Source organism: Cryptomeria japonica, chromosome 9, assembly GCF_030272615.1.
Source record: "Cryptomeria japonica chromosome 9, Sugi_1.0, whole genome shotgun sequence".
In the NCBI taxonomy this organism is placed as follows: domain Eukaryota; kingdom Viridiplantae; phylum Streptophyta; class Pinopsida; order Cupressales; family Cupressaceae; genus Cryptomeria; species Cryptomeria japonica.
The window spans coordinates 128,131,208-128,140,107 of NC_081413.1; positions in this window are offsets into that span (position 1 = coordinate 128,131,208).

The following is an 8,900-nucleotide window of genomic DNA, read 5'->3' on the forward strand; positions in this document are numbered from 1 at the left end:
TAGAAATTGGCTCCTTAAAATACAGAAGGGAGGTTCTAGGTTGCCCAAACCCTTAACAAGAGAGCATTTCATCATAGAAGTTAGGGACATCATGATCCTTTTGAACAGGCTTAAGGGAAATTCACATGCCTTCTATTGGGAGGACTGGATGTATTTTTACATTTAGGTATTATTAGCTGGTGAAAAATACCTAGACTGGGCACAAGTAATTGCTGAGAGATTGCATGAAGGATTGAGTAATTTCGTTGGAACAACTAATTTTCACATGACTTCATACTTGTTCTATATTTTAGCTTGTATCAGAGAATGGCCAGGATTACATCAAGAACCTTGGGTTAATGGAATGAAGGTCTATGAGTGCTATCCACATTTGCAAATACAAAGGTACACAGAAAAATTCTTAAGATGGAATGATGTCTTTGTAGGAAGATTAACTTTTGAACTGCAAGGAGATTTGAATAATAGAATGTCACATGAGGCATTAAAGTTGGTCACCACATATGGGAGTTGTTTTATTCAATTTCCTAGATTTACTTACATCAGAATTGGAGGCTTTGAAGATGAACCTTTTAGATTACCCAGGTATGCTCTCGACAGTTATGTACTTTTAGAAGTTAGCAGACAACTAGCTCATGTGGATAAGAGATTTGGGATGAAAAGTGAATCTGAAGCAATTTTCCCAGTTGAACTCAGACATTATAGTTGCCAAACTATTTCTGATGCATTGAACTTAGAATTGGAACTCAAGAAGATGAATTTGCCACCGTATGTTGCTCGGCAGGGGTTCGACAACAAAGAATATGCAGTGAAGCACCTAAATGTTGATGTGAACTTTTCACATATACCCCAGTTAGAAGACTATTGGGAGGATTGCTGTGATGAATTTGAAGTCCAAAGAAGATTGTGGTCAAGGTTCACTTTACGGCAAATCATTACTTTGAAATTGCCAATGAACATTGCAGGCATACAGGAAGCAGAAGGTGAAGATGTATTGGACCCAGAGTTCAATGAAAGAGTTCATGAGCAACCTATTCTTGAAATTGATTGGGATAGAAGAGAAGAAGAAAATATTCAGTCTAGAACCTTTAATGTAATAAGGAGAACAGAGAAATGGTTAAGAGATCATAGGCCTAGAGTAAGACTGACCGCTGCCTCAGTCGAGAAATCAGTTGGGCAATCTCATGCTGCTGTACCAATTTCTTCTTCTAACATTATTGTTGATATTGTAGGTGTCACTGGTACTCAAGGTGAGAAGGTTCAAACCAAAAGGCTTAAAGAACCCCTGTTTGGCCCCTCAACGGTTCGAGTCACCCATTCCAGAAGTAAAAGGAAAGGTACAGACATTACAGGAAAAGAGACTATCATAGTTCTGGATACTGAGGAGGCGCAAGTGATTATGGGTGAACCGGAAGCAAACATCCCTACAACTCAAGATGCAGGTAAAGAAAAGGAGCAGCCCAGGGAAAGCCCCAATCAAGTAACTACTTTGGCTACCATGGATTCATCTGAATATCAAACGCCACCGGCAAAGATATCCTCAAACGTTTCAAGGTGGTTGGGAGCATCAATAAGTAAGAAACACAACGTAGTCCCTATCAGTGTACCCATGGAGGATATGGTGAGTAAATGCCTCGGGAAAACACCTAAGTCTAAAAAGCTAAAAGCAGAAGCTATGCTGGATGTGGATGAGAATACAGGGCACTAGGTAGCTGAAGTGGCTAGGCCGATTTCAAACAAAGATCCAGAGAATGCAACTGAGCAGGATTTTGTTGTTGAAAAGCTTGATTTAGGAACTACTTCAAGGGTTGCTGATGCAAAACACCTAGAGTCCTCTACTAAATGAATGTTGTCCAGAGCATGGAAGGATGAGAAAGACAAACGCGAGTTGAAACAGACCATGAAGAAGATGGTGGAGTACATTAATTCCATTCATCATCCCAGCCCGTAGCCCCTATCATAGGTTCCTTATAATTTTGATCCTAAATCTCCCATGAACCAGAATTTGTTGGATAAGGTTCAAAGAAATCATGTGCTAGCCAAAACCTTCAAGGAGTGGCTTGAGTTGATAATTCAGCAAGGAACAAAGTACATTGCTAATCTGGTCAGGGTGTACAAGGATGTTGTGACTGTAACTCAAGAGCTTGAAACAGAGGTGACAACATGGGAAAAGGAAAGAAAAAAATGGGCTGCAGTACTGGTTCAAATGAAAGATGTACAGAAGTATGGTGTCATGAACTTCCTTACAGGAAAAGGTAGTAAATGATTTGGATGACAAGGTATTGCATGTGGCCAAGGAAAACATTGAATGGAGGAATTCAATCGTAAAAAAAGGTCACGAAGAGTCCATTAAGTTGTTAAAAGAAATGACAGAACTCATTGCCGTGATGCAGAAAGACTTGAAATGCATCGATGTACAACTTCTAAAGGAAGATGGATAGAATATTGAGTAGGTAGTGGATATGGTGTAAAGTTTCAAAGGGAAAATCAATTCTGTTAAAGAATCAAAATCCTTCACCCGTGATGACTTCACCAGAGTGGCCCGCATTGAATCCGTGTTGGTTGTCTATTCAAATCACTTAGAAGTGCACAAAACTAAAGTCACACAAGTGGGTATGGATAAAGAAGTTTGGAAGCAATGCATCCTGCACATTGGGCTTCCACATTACCAAGTTGTTCATAACTTCTCCGCAGCTCACATGGAGTGGCGAAATATGCGTGGCACCACGCACACTCCAGAGACAATTTAGGTTGTTTTCTATTCTTTCCGTTATGGCTCTATTTTTGGCTTGTAGCCGATTTAGTTAATTTTAGTTATAGGCGGTTGTCTCTTGAATTTCATATTTGCATTTTGTTTAAAAAATACAATTAAGCCTGGCGGCTATATATATTTGTAAGGATGTTTTTGCGCGAGATAGATTTTTTTTGGTGAAAAATTGGGAGGACCAGACTAATCTCACTTGTAATTTCAGTGGAATACCCATCTTTGAGTGGAATGAAATATATGATACAACTTGAGAAACCTGTGTGTTTTGAATGCATAAAATTTTTGTTGGAATGATTATGTGTTCGTGTATCAGTTTCTTTTCTCTGATTTTTCATTTGAAGTCTGCAAATCAATTTAGCAAATGAAACTAGCTGTAAGCTTTTGAATTTTCTGATTCCCCTTGTCCTGTGAGACATGAGTGAGTGTCAATCAGAGTTCAAATATTCTTTTTATCATCCTATGAGTTAATTTCCATTTGAGATCAAATGTCTTGTTATGAATTTCATTATCCATCATTAAGCATTCATATTGTGTTGACTAGTGAATGTTGAAGCCTTTTGTTTACTTTCTGGTTAAAAGTGAATCACATAAAAAAAATATATTATTCAAAATTCATTGAATATCATATAGGGAGCTATACCTTAATGCAGAGGGTAAAAACAATAATTATTTACCCAACTACTGGTTATCATTGGTTTTCTATTTGGGCAACAGGAGTATTTATTTGTAAATTTTGAGAAATCCAAGCCGTTAACCAATAGATTTTTGGTGACTCTACTGGGGAGTCGAATAATAAGATTAGTTTTATAGCCATAAGTTACTTTGAATTGGTTCGTAGTTTATTTTGAATTCTGTAGGGTGTGAGCACACTAGAGACCAGAAGATATACTAGATCCCAAAGGCGAAAAGGATTAGTTGATTCAACTTTTGAAGAATTGCAAAATCTAAATTCCTTCCCTTCCTTTGCACCTCAAAGAAGGGCAAGAAGTAGGCCCCCAAGATCTCCTTCTGTTCCTTCCCAATCTTCTATTTGTCACTCCTTGACCTTACATGGTGTTGTCTTTCCTACTATGATTAATCCTACCCCTCTGAATATTATCCTTGTTATGGCTGCAAATAATCCCTGGGGTCCAGCAGTAGGACCACTTGCCCTTGGAGCAAATTTCAATTCCTTACCTAAAGGTTCTAGAGAGCATTTACCTAAGTTTAATGGTGATGGAAAATTTATAGTTGATGAGCATTTTAATGCTTTTAATGTTGCATGTGGTGTGTTGGCGGTTCAACATGAAGATGTAGCAATAAGGTTGTTTATTCAGACATTGACTGGAATAGCAGTTGATTGGTTTTACCATTTGCCGAATGATGTAATAACAAACTGGTAGGATTTGAAAACTAGGTTCGAGGATAGGTTTAAAGTGGCAGAAGATGACCATTCTTTTTTAGCCCAATTAGCTCAACTAAAAAAGGAAATACCTGAATCCATGAGAGACTTTGTAGCAAGGTTTGACAAGATTGTTCATAAGATTCCAGTTAATCGAAGACCTTCTGATGATAATTTGAAATGTTTCTTCATTAATGCAATGCTTGCTGAAATAAGTTTCTTTATTCGTAGACAAAGGGTCCAGGACTTAGCCACTTCCAAAACCACTGCAGTAGAATTAGAAGATGATTTGATCAATGCAGGCAAATGGAGAAGAGAAGTTCAAGCTGTTAACTCATAGCCATCAACTACCACAACTCCCTCTGATCCCGTAATCCAAAGGTTAGTTAATGATGTGATCACTCTCAAGAGATAGCTCCCTAAGGCTAACGCATCATATCCTCAACCTTATCAAGATATTCCAAGATGGCCTAATAATCAGCCTGTCGGAACAGGAAATAAAGCTTTACAATTGCCCCCAACACAGCAAAGACTAGCCATTGAAGCACCCCCTCCCAGGAGAAATATGTGCGTCTTTCATTTAACAGATGACCACGATGGTAACTCTTGTCCAGAAATGGTGAGACATGCACAGATGCTTAGCATAGAACCTAACTCAATAGAGGAAATTCATGGACAACTTGGCGACTCTGGAATACACTTCCTTGAATATGAATCTGAAACAGATAGAGGGAGAGATATATTGGTAACCCTTGAAGATCCCTCTTGTGCCATTTTCACTAGAAACCAGCATCAATTTAAAAATACAAGCACTCCATCATCCTATGAAAATTCAACTAAGGGTAAGGAACCTATGAACCGAAATTTAGAAGTAAGTTCAAGAGTTCAAGAGGTTCAAATATTGAAGCGACCTGAGTCTGATATCCCTTTTGATATTGTTGAGTTTTGTAAAACATCCAAAATTCAAATCTCTCCTATTGAATACCTCAGGCTAAATCCCAAAGTGCTGGAAAAGTTGATTAAGTATGTGCGGAAGGAAAACTTTCAGTTGCAACCCTCAGATGTATTGACAAATTTTGAGTCCTTACCATTCAATACTGAAGCCCAGTTAACAGAACAAACGAATGCTTTTACATCAAAAATGTTAGTGAATGAATCTATAGGACCATCACATGTGCTTGACTAGAAACCTAAGCCTTTCTATGTCTCCCTATTTATCAATGGTTATAAACTTAATAACTGTATTATTGATTCGGGAGCTTCAGATAATATAATACCTTCCACAGTGGCCAAAGCATTAGGCTTCACACTTACTAAAACTTTTGGCAAATGCTTCTCAATGGATTCTAAACAAATTCCTTTACTTGGTCAGATTAAAGACGCTCAAATGGCTTTAGTAGTTCATCCCAATAAAAGAGTAAAGCTCACAATATTGGTTGTTGATATTTCGACAAGTTATGGAATGTTGCTGAGTAGAACTTTTTATAAAGACCTAGGTGTTGAGATTAAAATGGATTGGTCTGAGGCAATGATTCCTATAGGAAGACAAAAGATCACTCTCATACCAGAACCAAAATCCAAATTTACAGTGTTTCCTTCAAAGGATCCAAAATCACAAATATTGTATCAGGAATGTGAATTTGGTAACTATTTGCTTTTCTCTGAGGACACTAAAAATATGTCAGAGGATGTGGATGATCACACTGCAGCGTTGTGGACAATGGAATTTGATGGGAGTTGTGCATCTGCTAGATCCGGTGCTGGAGTGGTACTTATTTCTCCACAGGGAGAAAATTTTCCTTTTTCATTCAAGTTGGAGTTTAAAAATACAAATAATACCGCAGAATATGAGGCATTGTTGCTAGGAATTGAGCAAGCCAAGAAGAAAGGGATTAAACTATTGTGTGCAAAAGGTGATGCAGAATTGATTGTTAATCAGGTACGCAATCGTTATTCTGTGAAAAATGAGAGGCTCAAGCATTATAGAAATAGAATTTGGGATGAAATTGAGCATTTTGATGCATTTTCAATAGAAGCTATTCCCAGAAGTCAAAATTCTCGCGCAGATTCTCTAGCGGTATCAGCATCATTACTGCTTCCACATCCAAATTTTGGTATAGATGTTTACAAAATCGAAGTAGTGTATCGCCCAAACGTCCCTGATAATTCAGACTTCTAGCAAGTGTTTGAAGATGATAAGCATATTAATAAGTTCTTACAAAATGCTTCTATGTTTGCTTCTTCTTATTTTGAAGGTTCAAAAAACCAATGTAATGAATTTTGTCCAGATGAGAAGGGAAGCTTCAGAGAGGGAGTAGTTCAGCTTAAGGGAAATCGAATTCCAAAAGGATTGGTGACTTTAGAGAGCCTGTTTGACCGCAATGACAAGTCTGTAAGAAGAACTGATTCCCACGATGCTTATACATCAAGTGAATATGAGAAGATTAATATTGGTGAGGAAAAGAATCCAAAAATGGTTAATTTGGGTAAATGTTGCACTCCGAAAGAAAGGCATTTGTACATCGAACTGTTGAGAAAGTTTCTTGATGTTTTTGCCTAGTCATATGAAGATTCAAAAGATTTCAGAGATGGTCAATTTCAGCATCATATTCCTCTAAAACTAGAAGTGACTCCTTTCAGGCAGAAATTAAAGAATTATAACCCAAAAGTTGCAGATGCAATTTTTAGAGAAATAGATAAAATGCTTCAGGCAAGGAATTATAACCCTTGGAGGTGACCTACACTGCATCAACTCGAGAACCATACCAACAATTATTTCCACCGTAGCCTCTAATTCCTCAATTCTATTATCCCTCTTTTCAATTTCTTTCTGTTGTTTATCAATAATCCCTTGCAACCTAGCCCTCTCTATTTCCCATTGTCTATAAAATGTTAAAGCAATAGATAAACTACTTAGGGATGAAGGAGGTCTAATAGGTGTTACCTTAGGCCATGATATTTCCTCAATAAACTCCTCAATCTGTGCTGGCATCTCTCCAGCATTTTCCTCGGACTACTGTGAAATATCTCCAATAGTTTCTTCAAGTTGTTATGCCAAAGAAGCAAGATTTTCTAATCTATCCTCATCAACTTCTAATTGGATTTCATCATCTGCAGGGCTTCCTTCTTCTGAAGTTTCCACCGTAATAACCTCTATCGGCTCACCTGCAGGATGAGCCTTCTGTGTCCTACTACGTGTTCTTCTAACATAAACCTTTGGAATGACTATAGGAGTTGCTTCAGTTGCTGCAAGAGTTTTTCTTTTTGTCCTACACCTCTTGGCTGCAGGAGGAATCTGAGTTACCTATGGTTGGGCCATGGGTTCTTCATCTGTTTCATCCCTTTCCAACTCCTTCCCTTTTCTTCAAGGAATTGGTGAATCTCTTTGAATAGAAGTAGAGGGTTGTTCCTCATTTTCTTCAGCCGTCTCTTCCTCCATAATAACTACGGCTCCTTCAGCAACAAGAAAATCCTCGTCTGCAGCAAGTACGAGGGAAGAGGGTTCTGCAACATTTTATTCTTCAACCGGCAGATTCTTTGCAACAGGGGCATCTTGAAATTGCAGTATATCCTCAAATACTCCCCATTCTATTTGTGAAATGTCTCTCAGGTACCGGTGTACAAGAAGCTTAACCAATCCATGATGGCTAACAAAGCAATTTCCATTTTTCCGTGTCTCCTTAGCACTTGTAGAAATGAGGTGGTATAGGAAATTAGGGACATTCACTCTCTGGCCATGCCGTAAATGACTAAGTAATTTAAAATGAGGTGAATGTAGATTTGAATATCGCCCCACATTTAATGTATTTCATAACATACAAAGCTACCTGAGGCCACTCTGCTGGCAAGGAAACCCTTCTAGTTCCTTGTTTGTCCACCATTAGGGGTCCATCCGTGGGAATTGTGAACTCTTCCCTGGCGCTCCTTGCATCTTTTGATTTTGGAAATAGTTATCCTTCCTGTGGCAACCCCATTACTTTTTCTATTCGTTGCTTCGTAGCAATAACCCTCAAGCCTTTAACTATAGCTTCTCCTTCATTAAAGGAATGCATAAATTCTGCAACAATTTCTTCATTATAATCTCTTATTTTCAAGAAGTAATCCAGCCAGCTGTGGTGTCTAAAATAATGCTCACAAAGAGCATCCTGCAGCAACACTTCATGAACTATTGGCTCATGGCAAATTGGATCACCACCCATCTCTTACTCTGCTATTTTTTTACTCTGCAGCTGAGAAACATAAGACTAGAGTACCTGACAGACTTGCTAAATTGAAATTTCCATACATATCTCAATTCTGGTGGAAAAATTTATTATTCCCTTGCATGAAATAATAGCATAATAAACAATGATGGCAAGAAATCAATTCGAAGTACCAAAAAGGATGGATAATCAATAACTTTGGAAACCGAACCATAAAGCACCCCCCAACTTAACCTAGCACGTGTCCATACAAGCTGACAAGATTTCAGGGAATGGAGCGGATTTAAAAAGGGGTATAATCATAATGAACTAATAAATGCACAATTAAAACAAAACACAATATATACATACCTGCAGTCGTATGATAAATGACGACGAAATGAAGGGAAATGACAAGTAAGAACGTGGGATGGAATGACGTGGATGGAATTTTATTTACGGAGAAGAATATTCCCATAAGATATGGAAATATTTTATTATTAAGCGGCAAGCATGTTCATTGCAGAGGCTGCAGGAACTTTACCTTTATTACCTTGCTCAACTGCAACAGGAA